The sequence below is a fragment of the Rhea pennata genome, chromosome Z (assembly GCF_028389875.1).
Source record: "Rhea pennata isolate bPtePen1 chromosome Z, bPtePen1.pri, whole genome shotgun sequence".
NCBI classification, from domain to species: Eukaryota; Metazoa; Chordata; class Aves; order Rheiformes; family Rheidae; genus Rhea; species Rhea pennata.
The window spans coordinates 71,670,839-71,683,870 of record NC_084702.1 but is presented as its reverse complement, the minus strand read 5'-3'; the positions used below and the strand labels follow the sequence as shown (position 1 = coordinate 71,683,870).

At 52.3% G+C, this 13,032-nt stretch overlaps 1 protein-coding gene across 5 annotated transcripts in view; it reads left to right on the top strand.

Moving 5' to 3' along the window:
* CNTFR (ciliary neurotrophic factor receptor) overlaps window positions 1-13,032 on the top strand; it is a 215,388-nt gene that overhangs the window by 65,897 nt on the left and 136,459 nt on the right. Inside the window, exon 1 of one of the 5 annotated variants that reach the window (XM_062599515.1) lies at window positions 7,857-7,938. The exons of the other annotated variants lie outside the window; for them this stretch is intronic. The gene's annotated coding sequence lies outside the window, so the exon portion shown is untranslated. Of the gene's footprint in view, window positions 1-7,856; window positions 7,939-13,032 lie in introns of those variants that run through there. 5 annotated transcript variants of the gene reach the window in all.

Below are 13,032 nucleotides of genomic sequence, written 5' to 3'. Positions count from 1 at the left end.
GGGTACTTGCACTTGGTTCCGGTGTCCTTGATCTTCTCCGTATAGTAGATTCTGTCTCTCCCTCACTGCCTGTTACTGTCACCTCTTTTGTGTTTCCTGGCTCACCTTTTTTTCGCCTCTCTTTTGCGCTCTCTCTTGGTCTCTGCACCCTGCTCCAGGGTGCAGAGGAAGGAGCATCATGCAGAGTAGGGCGCAGATGCTGCATGGGATGCTCCTGGCCACAGAAGAGCATGTGTTTAGATTCAGAAAAGAAATGACATAAGGTGGAATGCAACTGGAAAGGCACGGGTATATGGAGAGGAGTGACAAGAGCACACAGCTCTATCTTCAGCGTGAGGCTTGTGCCTGTGCCCCTGCTCCTTGGCTGACAACAGGGCCAAGGGAGAGACCAGTCACCAAGCAGAGAGCTGTCCAAAGTGTTTTGTTTGCAAGAGGCAGATCTGTTCCTGCTGGGTGGCTGAGCAGAGAGACATGAAAAGGGCTTCCTGAGGGGAAGCAAGCAGGGGAGGGTGATGGCTTGAAAGATCTAGAAAAGACAAAGATGCTCTTATTGATGTGCACCTGGGAAGTAATGTGATGATACAAGCTGTCCGTTTCTGCTGCGTACTTGGAAGAAAGAGGTAAAGGGATGCTTGTGAGAGCACAAGAAGGGATGTGGCTGAGGTTGATATAACCAGGGAGGGAGGGGATTTGTCTTGGCTGCTGAGATGGAAGATGATATGAGGCCATCTGGCTCAGAGCAGGGAAAGGTGGAGCACAAAATGGTGGAATGCAGATGCTGCAGGTCTGAGAAGTGGACTGGGGTAGGAAATACGCTGGGGACCTTGCTAGCAGTAAGTAAAGGAGATGAAAAGAGTCAAACATGAGGTGTTAGTCTGGAGACTCATGGAAGGACATGGCTGGACACATCTTTTGGCTCCTTCTTTACCTTGATGCCACTTGACTACTTTTTCTTTCCCAGGAAATTTGTTGCTAATGTAGCAGTTTCCTTAAACTGTTGTAAGTCTTCTCTGACTGCTCCCGATGCCGCACTACCCAGAGAGCGGGATGCAGACCTTCCCCGAGGATGTGCCCTCGATCTTTCCAAAAGCAACAGCTTTTCTTTGTCCTGACAGGGTGGAGGGTGCGTGGGGTAATGCCAAAGTTCAGCTCTGAGACTGCAGGATGAGCTATAAAAGACGTAAATCCATCCTCCAGGGAAGAAAGAAGACCTTCTCAAAACTGTTTTTTCAAGCCAGACAAACATAGTGACCACATGAAACCTGCCTTTCTTATTTCACTGTTTATTTTTCACAGAGGATTTTATTTATACCCCTTGAACATCTGTGCCATTAAAGCAGCCTTATTAGGATCCTGCCCTTCACCAAGGAACTCTGCTCTCGAAAAAGAGCATTAAAGATTCAACAAATAGCTGAGAATTGGGATTGATCCTAACCTCCCATAAATGGGAGTACCTTCCCCCATTAATCAGCCTTGGTTTTCACTTACAGGATGATAGCTTCAGTGCTACGCTTCTTCAGGACTAAAAGCACGTTAAATATTTATCACAGCTGAGTATTCACTTCCCCTTCTCTTGCCAGCCGAGAGCCGCTGCCTAAGCCTGCGTCTGCTTGACGGGTGGCGTAGGGAGGTGGCGTGCCATTAGGAAGGCTGTTGTGCTAGCGCGCCACAAGCATTTGCTGTGCTAAGCGTGGAGAGATCGTGGCATCTCTCATCTCAAAGAGTGGTCAGCACAGGCCTTTATTATAAAGTCTCTCCAAGTGCATTTGTGCTACTGAATTAAACATGCCTATGTTTTCTCTCTGGTAGAGGCTGCTGGCACAGACCAGTCAGCATCCATGCTCTTCCGTGCCTCCAATATAGGATAATTGCGGCTAAACTGTCTTCTGGGGGCTGACCCTGGTCTGTGCTATTGGCCTCCCGTGCCCAGGCGTTGCCCCACACCAGGGACTGCACTAACACTTCAAAATGTGGATATTTGTATTAGAGCACCTGGAAACGTTCCCTAGTGCAGCTTCACTTCTGGGTGTACGTACAGTGCCAGTATCATCTTCCTGCTCTGAAAGGCTGCAGGCAGCGCTGTGTTTTGGTGGCTTTTGTGGAGCAAGCTTTCATTGCCTTGCAAAGCTTGAAGGGGCAGCAGGGTTTTTGGTGGTCCAGTTGCTCTAATCATATGCAAGTAGGTCCGTGATAACTGTGCCATAGTGCTTCAGAGAACAGCTATTGAGGAGCATCTCTGAAAGCTCCAGTTTCTCTTTGCTCTCTGGACTTGACTGTGTGTACCCCTCAAAAGGTAGGTCTGACTCCAAGAGTCACTGAAGTGGCTCCGAGGCTGAAAACCTCCCAACTTGGAAAAGGCACGTGCTGCTTGACACAGGAGCGCTCTTGTGAGCGAGCCCCAAGGCCTCCCGAGCTGGAGTTGTGATGCTGCTGTGTTCAGTCTAGCTGGAAAGAAAGAGCTCCCCATGATGGGAGGGAGTTTTGCTTTTACACCAGGCTGTGGCCAGCTCTGAGCAGGCTCAGGCTGGCCAACTCTGGCAGCTGAAATAGAGTTGTTGTTGCTGGGTTAGTGCTTTTCCTTAATGTTTTGCCATTGCCATGATGCATCTCCCCTGCCTTCAGCTCCCCTACCCCCAGTTGGAGTTACTGGTGCACACAGCCTTGTTACAACCATTTACACATACAGACTCGCGATGTGTTTCATTATCCGTGTATCAAACTTGCTTTGTTGCTGTCACGCACCGGGAAAGTTAAACACATCTGATCAAAGGCATGTAAACACAGCTTCGAAACAAATGCCCTCGAGTCCTGCCAAAAGCACAGAGCTGTCTACGAGCGAACCCTTCCCAAAGCCCCGTCTTGTACTGCTGCATGCGCGGCCCTTGCTCCCTGCTCCGAGCGGGGCTGCGAGGCCGTGTGGTTTCAAAGCGTGGGGAGCACGTGCTGCCTCGTGGGCTTGCAGAGGGGAGCAATCGCCCTTCTCCTGGCAGTGCAGATCCAGGAGCCACTGGCTTTCCCCAAAGTGAGTCTGGCCCCAGCCAAGAGCTGTCACTGAGAGCGAGCTCAGGGAGGAGGAGCGCAGAGCATCTCGGGTGAGGTGGGAGAGTAAAAGCTGCTGCGTTTCTGCGTGTGCCTGAGTGAGATGGCAGAACTCAACAGGGTTTTGGGCATCTCCAGCTGGTTGAGTTTATTCACCTTGGTGAATAAAGGTGCCGTGTTCACTCTGCTGTGGAGGAGCGCTGGATGCGCTTTATCCAGGTCTCCTGCACGGCTTCAGCAGAAAGCATGGGGTGGAGGCAGCGTGTTGCCTTGATCTTCGTGTGGTGGGGCCCCTGGCAGATATCTGCTCCATCTTATAGTGGCTGCTTGGGCTCCCAGAGGGATTGCTCTGAGGTTGGGGATCGGCCGAAAGTGGAGGAATCCATCCATGCATGAGCGGGATGAGAGAGGCTGGGCAGAGGGACCTGGCATGGTCCCAAACCCAGAGCTGGTTCTTCTGTGCCCAATTTCTTCTCCCTAAGCTAGAAGAGAAGGGTTAAAATTCAGGTTTACATTCCTGGCTCAGCACCCCTGATATTGTTAGACCTCTCTGGAAATTGTGAGGTTCCTGTAAGGCAGGGAAAAGGGGGTTATGCGATACCAGCTTTTATGGCTGCGGACATGTCAAATTTTTTTGCTGGCTGCCTTCACGAGGGCTAGATATGTGCCTTAAATGGGGATGTAAATTATTAGATTTTCAGGTACTCCAAAGGCAGGTGCTTTCACAAAACATTAGCTCCCCTGAAATTTGCCAAAAAACTCTTCACTACTTAGCTATGGGCAAAAGCGGAGAATAATTTGGGAATTCGTGAGCTTGTGAACTGACCTAGACTCTGAAAATGAGTTGCCCATGGTCTCTGCCAAATGCCTTTGAATAGCAGACACGTCAGAAGCAGATAAGGTTGTAAATGGTGGGTTATTAGAGACCAGTGTGCATGCCAAATGGCGCTCTATGCACATGCGTGCAGCAGTGAGAAGTGCTGCTGTATGCAACACTCGGTCCCGGGAGAGTTACTTTTTCCCCCTCTTTTGGGATAAAAGAGTGAGGTGGCCAAGTTGCTGCACGTAAAATGATCAAATGCGTCTCCTTCAAAGCACCTGATTGTGCTAATGGGGAAGATAAAATGCAATCATCTTCCAAGTTGCTGCTGGACAATCCCAGGCCGGCTGCGAAATGCCCTGCAGGCAGTGGGGATGTGGTCAGAGGTTAACGGTGGTGTCAACCTTCATAAATCATCCCTAACGAGACTGGGGAAAATGTTGCTTTGGAGCCTGTGCTGCACAGCTACACTGAATTGTCTTTCCTTTACTATGGATTTCTTTCTCATTTGGTTTTCTAGAGCTATTCGGGTGAAATCTTTATGTTGCTGAAGGTGTTGGAAACTTTCCCTCTGTGCTGGGTGGCGAGGGGCCCAGGGCTCTGCCCCTCTGTGTCCTTGACTGCTGGCAAGCACTGGCTGATCTGTGGCAAGCTAAATAACTCTTTGCCTGTTTTTTGTCCCGAGGGAAGTAGCACGTGCCTCTTTGGAGTGTCAGAAACTGCAGGCTGTAAGGTATTCCCCTGGGCTGGGTGCAGAGCGTTGCGTGTCCAGGATGGACCCAAAATGAGAATATGATCACCAAAACAGGAAGAGGTGCCCAAGGTGGGAAGAAGGGGCTTGAAGGGAGGTCAGCAAGCAAAAACCACCCCAAGCCACGCGTCCGCCTCTGGCAGCGGTGGGCTAGGCTGTGCGGTGTGTGGTCTCCTCGGAGAGCCGACAGCCGGGACACCGTGGGAGGAGTAAAATGGGTGTACAGTGAATATTCTGCACAACGTATTATTTATAAAGCAGCACAACAGCCATGGAAGTGTTGGGACTCTCCGAAAAGCTAAAGGAATGTACTAATTAAGGAACACAATGGGAATGTAAATTCGGAAAGCTCCCCAGGGTGAAGCAGCCCTGGGGGGGAGCTAATTTGCCAGTCCCCACTCCTCCCCTGCAAGCTGGCTGAGACACTGGAGCAATTAAGGAGGAATTTGAGTGTTAAATATAATCTGGAATTGTGTTTTGGGGTTTCTTTTGTAATTGGTTTATTTTTCTCTGGGGTAACTGCGCTTCCAGTTTAGTAATCAGGACTTTAACCCTCTGCTCTGCTGGAATACAGATGGTGGCTTTTTTTTTTTTTTTTTTTTTTGGAGATGCAAACGGATTCTGGTGACTCCACCACACCCAAGGGGGGTGCATCCTGGAAGTGGCAAGGCCAAGGGGAGTGCTCCCACCAACAGCGCTTTGGGATCTTTGCAGCCCAAGACCAGCTGGGGAGTCCCAGGAGCTAAAGGCCACCAGAGTGCAGGGGTTGACCTGGGGAACGGTGTCACCAAACCAGTATGAAGAAGTAGATATGACACTAGGGCAGTGTTATCCAGGGGTGTTCTGTAAGAGGCAGCCCATGACTGTGAAGAAAAAAATGATTAGTACTGTCATATCCCAAAGCTAATCCTAAAAATTGTATATATATTAAGAATATATTTTTATACATTCTTTTCTCTTCTATGTGGGCTGCTCACTGTTTTGTGCTGTTGTGACTCATCTTACCCTATTCAGAACATATGCTGCTCTGTACTTTTATTTTTCTATAAACTGTAAACTTCTTTTGTACAGCCCTGAAGAGAAGACAGACTCCGTTAAGGATGGGTGCTGAAATAAAGATGTGCTCGGGTTATGGTGGTTGTTAACTGATGGTCATCATTCAATGTGGTGCTTGGTGTTTGGGTTCCAGGTGAACCGTGTCCCTGTGGCTGGCTCTGCTGTTGAGCAAAGAGAGCTTATTTATGTTCTTGAGTTTCAGGTTCTGAGGGTTTTGCATCATCTCGAGCTGACCTTTTAATGCTTTCTGAATTGGAAGGTATCTTCAAAGGTTACAAAACGGCTTGGGAAAGTTAGTGGCATTGCTGTTTGGCTTTCATACGATAGTTTGATTTCTGGACTTTTCTAAGAAGATTCTCCTAGCGGGAGGCAGCAAATGCATTTGCAGGGTGCTCCTCTCTGTTTCTGAATAAACTTACAGATCAAGGGGGTTTTTAGGTATCAGTCACCTGAAATTTTCAGGTGCTTCTAATGCCTATTTGGGGGGGGGGGGGGAAGAGGAGTGCCCAAGCTGAGAGATGAAAATATGGTATGTGCACTCCTGTACGAGTGCACTCAGAGCCCAGTGCTCCCAGGATTTTGCATTGCTTTGGGGTTGGGGTGCTGAATTGCCGCAGTGTGAGCAAACTCTGAGTTAACCTGTAGTTTGCTCTACGACAGCATCCTTGGGCCAAGCCCCCGAACGGCAGAATTCAACCTTCCCAGTCGCGTGTCAGCGTACAGCTAGGGCATCTGACCGTGGTGTTGCCTCTCACCCAAGTGCAGCCTCCCTGGGGACATCCCTCGGGTGACGCTACCGGTATCGGTGACGTCCCAGCCTGCTCTCACTGGCTGACCGTGGAGCCGGGGGCGCTCGGCTGTGCCGCGGCTCCGATGCGTCCTCCTCGCTGCAGCTCCTCCGGGCTAGTCGGACGGCTCTTGTCTCCTCTCCCCATCTGGATCCAATAGCCGCGCTCGGCACAACGTCGCCGGGGGTGCTGCGGGGCAGCCCCCTCCTCTCGCTCCCGGCACCGCCGTGCAGCCGAGCTGGGTTTGCGGTGCAGCAGGGAATGAACTGGCCCAGGATTTTTAGCAATGTGAGGGAACTCCCCGCCAGGAGCTGCAGCTTTCCCAGCAGTTCCCTTTTAGTACCATTTGTTCTGGTTTGTTTTCCCAAAAACAAAGTTGTAGAAGTAGCACAAAAGCTGGGGAGGAAACAAAAGGAGGGAGCCTGAGGAAGCAAAGTGGATCTTGAGGTCTTCCTGCCCCAGTCACCCCCAAAATACTTGGGATTCCGGGATTAGAAATCTCTCCATCTTTATTTGCTGTAGGGCTTACGGACTCCACGTATTGCCCGTGGCGGGCTATGTATGGAGGCGAGATGAAAAATGAGAGCGAAGCCAGCGTTTTCCCTGCTGTGTTTTGAGGTGGGGAGCTGGGATGGAGCCCACACCTTGCAAAGCGCCGGCCGGTGCTTTCTCCTCCTCTCCCATCTGCAGTGCCAAGGGAGGTCTTTTGGGGACCGGCCCGGGACCCCCAAGAGCACGGGTTCGTTTCCGGGCTCTGACACAGTGTTTTCCTGCGCGACCTCCGGCCGGTCGGCTCCGTCTCTGCGCTTTGGGCCCTCGGATTCCCCCCGGATACAGCACAGATAGTTCTCCCTTCCTCTCTCTCGCCATCTGAAGTTAGTTTCCTCTAGATGACAGGGGTCAGGAGTGCTCGGGCGCTGAAGGATCAGCATGTGCTGGCCTGGATCAGGGCCTTGCATTCCTCCCGCGGTTCCCACTGCCTTCAGCGTTGCTCCTGGACTGCTGCGCTGCGTTGTGCAAGGGCCGACAGCCTCCCGGCCCGGGGACCGCTGCTGGGCGCAAAGCACCCTCGGGGCAGCGTGCTGGGCCAGCCGAGCTTGGGGGCTTTTCTTGGGCGCCGTCTCTGCTCGAAAGGCCGGGCGGATGCTGCCGAGGGTCCAGCCCCACAGCAGCAGCCCGCCGCCCGGGGCGAGAGCGCGCCGAGCTCGCCGGCTGGCCCTCGCTGTAGCACCTTCCCTGTTGGCAGAAGAAACGCTCAACTGAGCGAACGAACCCAAAGAGGTGAAACCTAGGATGCGCGCGCCTTGGGCCGGGCTGGGCCGAGGGGGACGACCGCCGCGCAGCCCGGACCCGGGCCACCTCGCTTAATGCGCTTAAGGCGCTCGCCGGGGAGATCGCAGCTTCAGTCGCCGCCGTGCCGGGAGGGCGCTTTGCTCCCTCGTCTTTGGGCTAGAGCAGGGCTTATCTGAGCGGCGGGGGCCAAGGTAAGTCACCTTCTCGCCGGCGTTGTTTGCACAGCTGCGGGTGGTCGTGCCCGCTCCAAGAACTCCACATTCTTCCTTCTGCCTGAATATCCGGGACCGGCATCCGTCCACGCCGAGCACGCTTTAATTTCCGTCCGGGAGCCTGGGAAGCGCGCTGGAATCTAACACCCAGCGGCTCCGGCGTTAAAGGCGGCTCCGACGCAGCCCGGCCGGCTCTGCCCGGGGCCGGCGCATCCGAACGCCTTGGCGGCAGCGATAGTCCCAGCTGCTTCCCATCGCCCTTCCCCGAGGAAGAGGAGGGCTGAGTGCCCCCTCCTGCTCGCGAGCTTTGGGCCCCCGGTGTCACCCAGCGCTTTTTTATCGCGGGCTCTCCCGCCTACCAGCGAGACCTTCGCTGCATGCAGATTTTATTGCGGTGCCTCTGAGACGCAGACAACCCGCTGGCATCCTTCTTTTTCTACTTTTTTCCCTCCCTCTGCCACTTCCCTCACCCCCTTGCCCAGCACCGAGTCCAGCTCCCTGTTAGCGATGACCGTGAGAGCTGCGTGACTCCTTGCTGCTCCAGGGAGCTTTGCAGAGAGCTTTACTGCTCTCTCCGTTTGTCCCGAGACCCTGCGAGCGCAGGTTAAGTGTCAGCCTTGCACAGCCAGCACACCGGGGCAGCTGCCTCCGCTAGCCCGGGATTTACTACAGGCAGTTTATTTTCCCAAGGAAGTTAGTTTCCGAGATAGCATCTGGTTTTTATGAGGTCTGATCAAATAAGGTGGTATGTGTGCGTGGATGGAGGGGAGATGTTTTTATGTCTTTATGCTTATTTTTATCGTTTTATAAATAGCGGAGCAATGAGTTGCTTGCCTTGTACCAAAACTCATCTCTTGTGACCATGGTCATGCTGAAATTATTGCTGAATCCAAAAAGCAAGTTGCATCTCTGAGTTGAGTAAAGGGCAGTCTGGATATTCGTACCACGAAGCATATTACTATTAGCTGTAAGTACTGTTTTTTTTCACTGCAAGGCAGAATTATTCTTTCGGTGCCTTGAGCATTGCGTGACAGCCAGCCTGCCATGGAAGGTTATGGGTGAAAAACAGATCTTTTTTGCAAGCAGTTTGCAGGTCCATTGAAGCTATTCAGCAACTAGAGAGAAATAATGTGTTCTAGGCGACTTGGGCTCAGTTTGCAAATAATTTGCCTAGAATAGAAAAGGTTAGAGGTTTTGAATGTGCTTTTGTGGGCAGAGCTACAGAGAGAAGCTGTGTGCAAGTTTCTAAAGGGCTTCTGGGCTTTCATCAGTAAGCAGCGAGTCTTACATGGAAGAAATAGTAAAGAAGGAATAGATGGAAGCTTGCTGTGGAGTTGATTCTGTTTGCATTTGTTTCTTTTAAAGCTTCAGTTACAAAGAAAGAAATGAAGTAGCCACTGGTGTTAGCCTTTGGGGGAATTTTTTGGAAGACAATGGGAGAGGGAAGGAGAAAACAGTGAAAAAATATTTTAGTGGTGGAAGATTGGATTCTACTATCTGCAACCCTTTCATTAATGGGTGATTAATAAGTGATGTGCTAATGGCGTATGGGGACCTGGTTCCTTGTGGCTTCCCATTTGGGTAGATTTGAAAGTATCTACGCAGCCATCTCATCTCATTTATTTTTTAATGCCATCATCTCACCTCTTCCTTCTCCCTTTCTGCTCCGTGCTCCTCAAGCGCGCCTCCTCTCCGCTCCGCCCCGGCTTGCGCGCGCCCGCCGGGACCTCCCGGAGCTGCTCTCTAGCAGGCTGCTTGCTGTTCCCCTTTTCCTGCAGCCATGCCGGTGGAGGCACCGCCGCTCGTCTGGATGCGAGCGGTTAATCCGCTCCCCCGCGGAGCCCACCCTGCCGACGAGGACGCCCGGCCCCGCGGCGCGACCCGGGCTCGGGGATTTGTTTTTCATTTCCGCTGGCTCTCTCCTCTCTCCCCCTTTGGAAACGCAACTGTTTGGCCGTCGGTCCCGTCGCCCCCTTTGCCTCCCTGCGGAGGATCGCTTCTCGGGGGTGGCGCGTTAGCTGAGGTCATCGCGGCGTGGAGGGTTGCGTCTAGGCCACTGGCTGTCTTCTCCTCGGACAAGATGCCAATAGCAAACCGGTGCCGTAAAATCCAACCTCGGTGCCTGCTTGCCAACCCCTTGGGGACCACAGCCAGGCTGCCCTAGCTCCATCCTTTTGCCATTCTGTGCACCTCAGTTTTTACTGCGAAATTTTCAAATAGGCAAATGTTTTTTGTAACTGGTACAGAAAAAGGTGTTGCAATAACATAGGTTGGCAAATGATGTCTAATAACATAGGTTGGCGAAATAGCTGGTATTTCTGCTGTCTTAGAGCAAGCCAGTATCAGCTGGAAGCAGGCTTTCCTTTACAATACTCAGAAGAGCGAAGTGTAGATGCAAAAGAAAACTCCCTGTTGCAATAGGGGGTAACAGCTGATTTAATGTCTGCACCCAGATTACTAGTGGACACGTCATGCAAGCGAGCCAGGATCCCAGTGTCATTGCGGTCATTTCCAGTTGGGTGCCAGCTGTCCCGAAACACCGCCCGCGCTGTGGTGAGATGGTGCTGCATCCCGACTCTGGCTTTCACAAAGGTCAGAGCTGCCGGTCGGGAGCGGCTGATCCTTCCTATAGTGACTTTCTCCCCTTTTTGCTCTGGAAATTGCCGGAAGCAGTTCCCGGAGGATGCAGGGTTTGGGGGACAGGGTGCCCGCGTTTGTGCATGCCTGTGGGTGCGTGTAAGGGGGGAGGTGGGCTGTGCAGGCTGAAACAGGACGTTCTCTTAGCTTGATAAGAGGACCTAGGAAAATACAGCTCTCTGCTTTGATTGAAAGCCTTGGTGCTTCTCTACTAAGAAAATGCTACTTGTTGTTTGCACTGCTGCAAGTTATTTACCCAGTGAATCCTGCCAGCAAATGTTTACATCACTCAGGAGCAATTTGCTGAGCGTTTTCAGCAGCAGAACTTGGAGTTGTTGCTCTTGGCCGCCTCGCAAGGTGCCCAGCCCTGCCTCCCACGGAGGAAAGGTGCTGAGGGCAAAGGCGCTCCGGAGATCGGGCTTTCCAAGCTCTGCTGCCGACTCCACGCGGCTTCTGGGAGCCGCTTCGCCGAGGGGAGATCGGAGACTGGAGGTGGTGAGCGTGCGACCCTGCCGATGAGCTGCTTGTCCGTGCTTCAGCTCTTCCCGTGGAACCGAGCTCTCCCCAAAGCCTCTCCGACGTCTTTCTGGGGTTTAGTTTGCTGTCTGCACCATTTCTCCTCTTCCTCTGGCCTTGTCCCTCCCTTGTGGTGGCTTCGGGGCAGGGGCTGCAATTCCTGCTACGTGTCCAGGTGGCTCCAGTCCCTGCTCTCGGCGGAGGCCTCGAAGGACAGCTCAAGAACTGCCGATAAATAGTACTGGGGTTAAGGGCAGCTTTCTGCACCAAGTCTGCCATGTGCATGTTCATGTCCAAGTTCAAAGCTGGCTTTCTGCGAGTGTTTTGTAAGCCTTGCTGCTCCCATGCACATTTCTTACCTTTAGCTGAAGTATTTCTGGAAAGCAGATGCAAGCTTTTCATGGGAAAGTATTTGGAGGTATTTGCTTCATTCTGGACGTGTGTCGTGAAGGAGCAAATAGCGCTTCGCTGTGACCCAGGGGTCTCTGTTTAATTATTTGCCCATACAGAACTACTCAATAGATAAGAGATAGCTGCCTCATGTTGCACACTTGTTTTTCCCAGTCTCTCATTTGGGATGAGGTGAGCATAAGCAGGGATTAGTTTGTTAAGCTGTGACAGTTCATTAAACTTCTTGGACTTTTTCTCTGCGTTTCCTCTCCAGACAGTGCTGGTGGCTGAGCCATGCGCGTGCGTGTGTGTGCGTGCAGATACTGTGTGACGAGACAGGCAGTGGAAATTTTGATGATTTCAGTTCCCAAACATCCTTATCTATTTGCAAAGCCAGCAGAATGCTTGCAAAAACTGTTGCATTTCAGATGCTCCTATTTGTAAAAGCCTGTGGAAGCAAAGTTCATTTTTCTTGGCTATTTTTTTTTTCCCTGAAGCAAGCCTCTTTTCAGTCAAAACCTCTTGACTGCAGTTTAGATGGGTGAAACTTGGTGAAATTAAAGGGAACAGTGCCCCAAATCTTCTGTGCAGCTTTTAAATTCTCTGACTTGTATACAAGGAGTGCGGTTTGCTTTCACATCTGGCAAAGGAAGATCCCAAGGCTTGAAGGACAGATGCTAAGTGAGAAGAGTCGCAGGGCTCGGCCGCCCCTGTCCTGTGCTGACACCCCATTGCACTAGCGCAGAGCGCCAGGAGGGGTCCGAGCCGCAGGTGTATGTCGGAGCTAGCCCCCAGCCCCGTGCCGGGACACAGCGAGGCCGTGCTTGTGGTTAGCACAGATACGCTCGTGGTGCCATGGTGGCACCTCAGGGATTCCCCGCCGGAGCAAAGATTGGGTAGCGGTAAGGTGTGTGGCCGAGCTGAGGTAGAAGCTGAGCTCCTCCACACTTTCCTCGCCAGGAAGGGCAGCTCTTGAGTGAAATGCGGTGGCTAAAGCTGCAGCCTGGGGCAGCAAGAACGAGCGTTGCTGCTGTGCGGGCTACACTGGTTTTGGAGACTTGCAAGGAGGCCACAGCTCACAGACCTTGGTTGGGCTCTTGGAAGAGACTGGGTACTCTGTCAGGTAAAGGCGTGTGGGAACGGGCTCCTGGTTGAGTTTTTCCAAACTCATCTTTGAGGGGAAATAGTTTGCACGCAAGGCCATGCCACTCCGTGGCGGATTTCCCCTGCGCGGAGCACGGAAGGGGCAGCTGAAAGGGAGACGTGTGAGCAGCCACAGAAATCTCATTTTGATCCTCTGTGGTGGGAAAGGAAATGGAGCAATAACCCAGGACAGTTTAATAGAGTTTGGGTGAAATACGGTTGTTTTTGTAAGCTGGTCTCTGTGCAGTGAGGACTCTTTGGCCCGTTTGTTGTGCTTGGCTCCACTCTGGATGTTGGCACCAGCTGCTCTGCAGGTGCACATGTCTTTGGCAGGAAGGAGCTGGGATTTGGGGATTCGCCTTGGTCGGGGTTGTGGGGGGGAAGAGG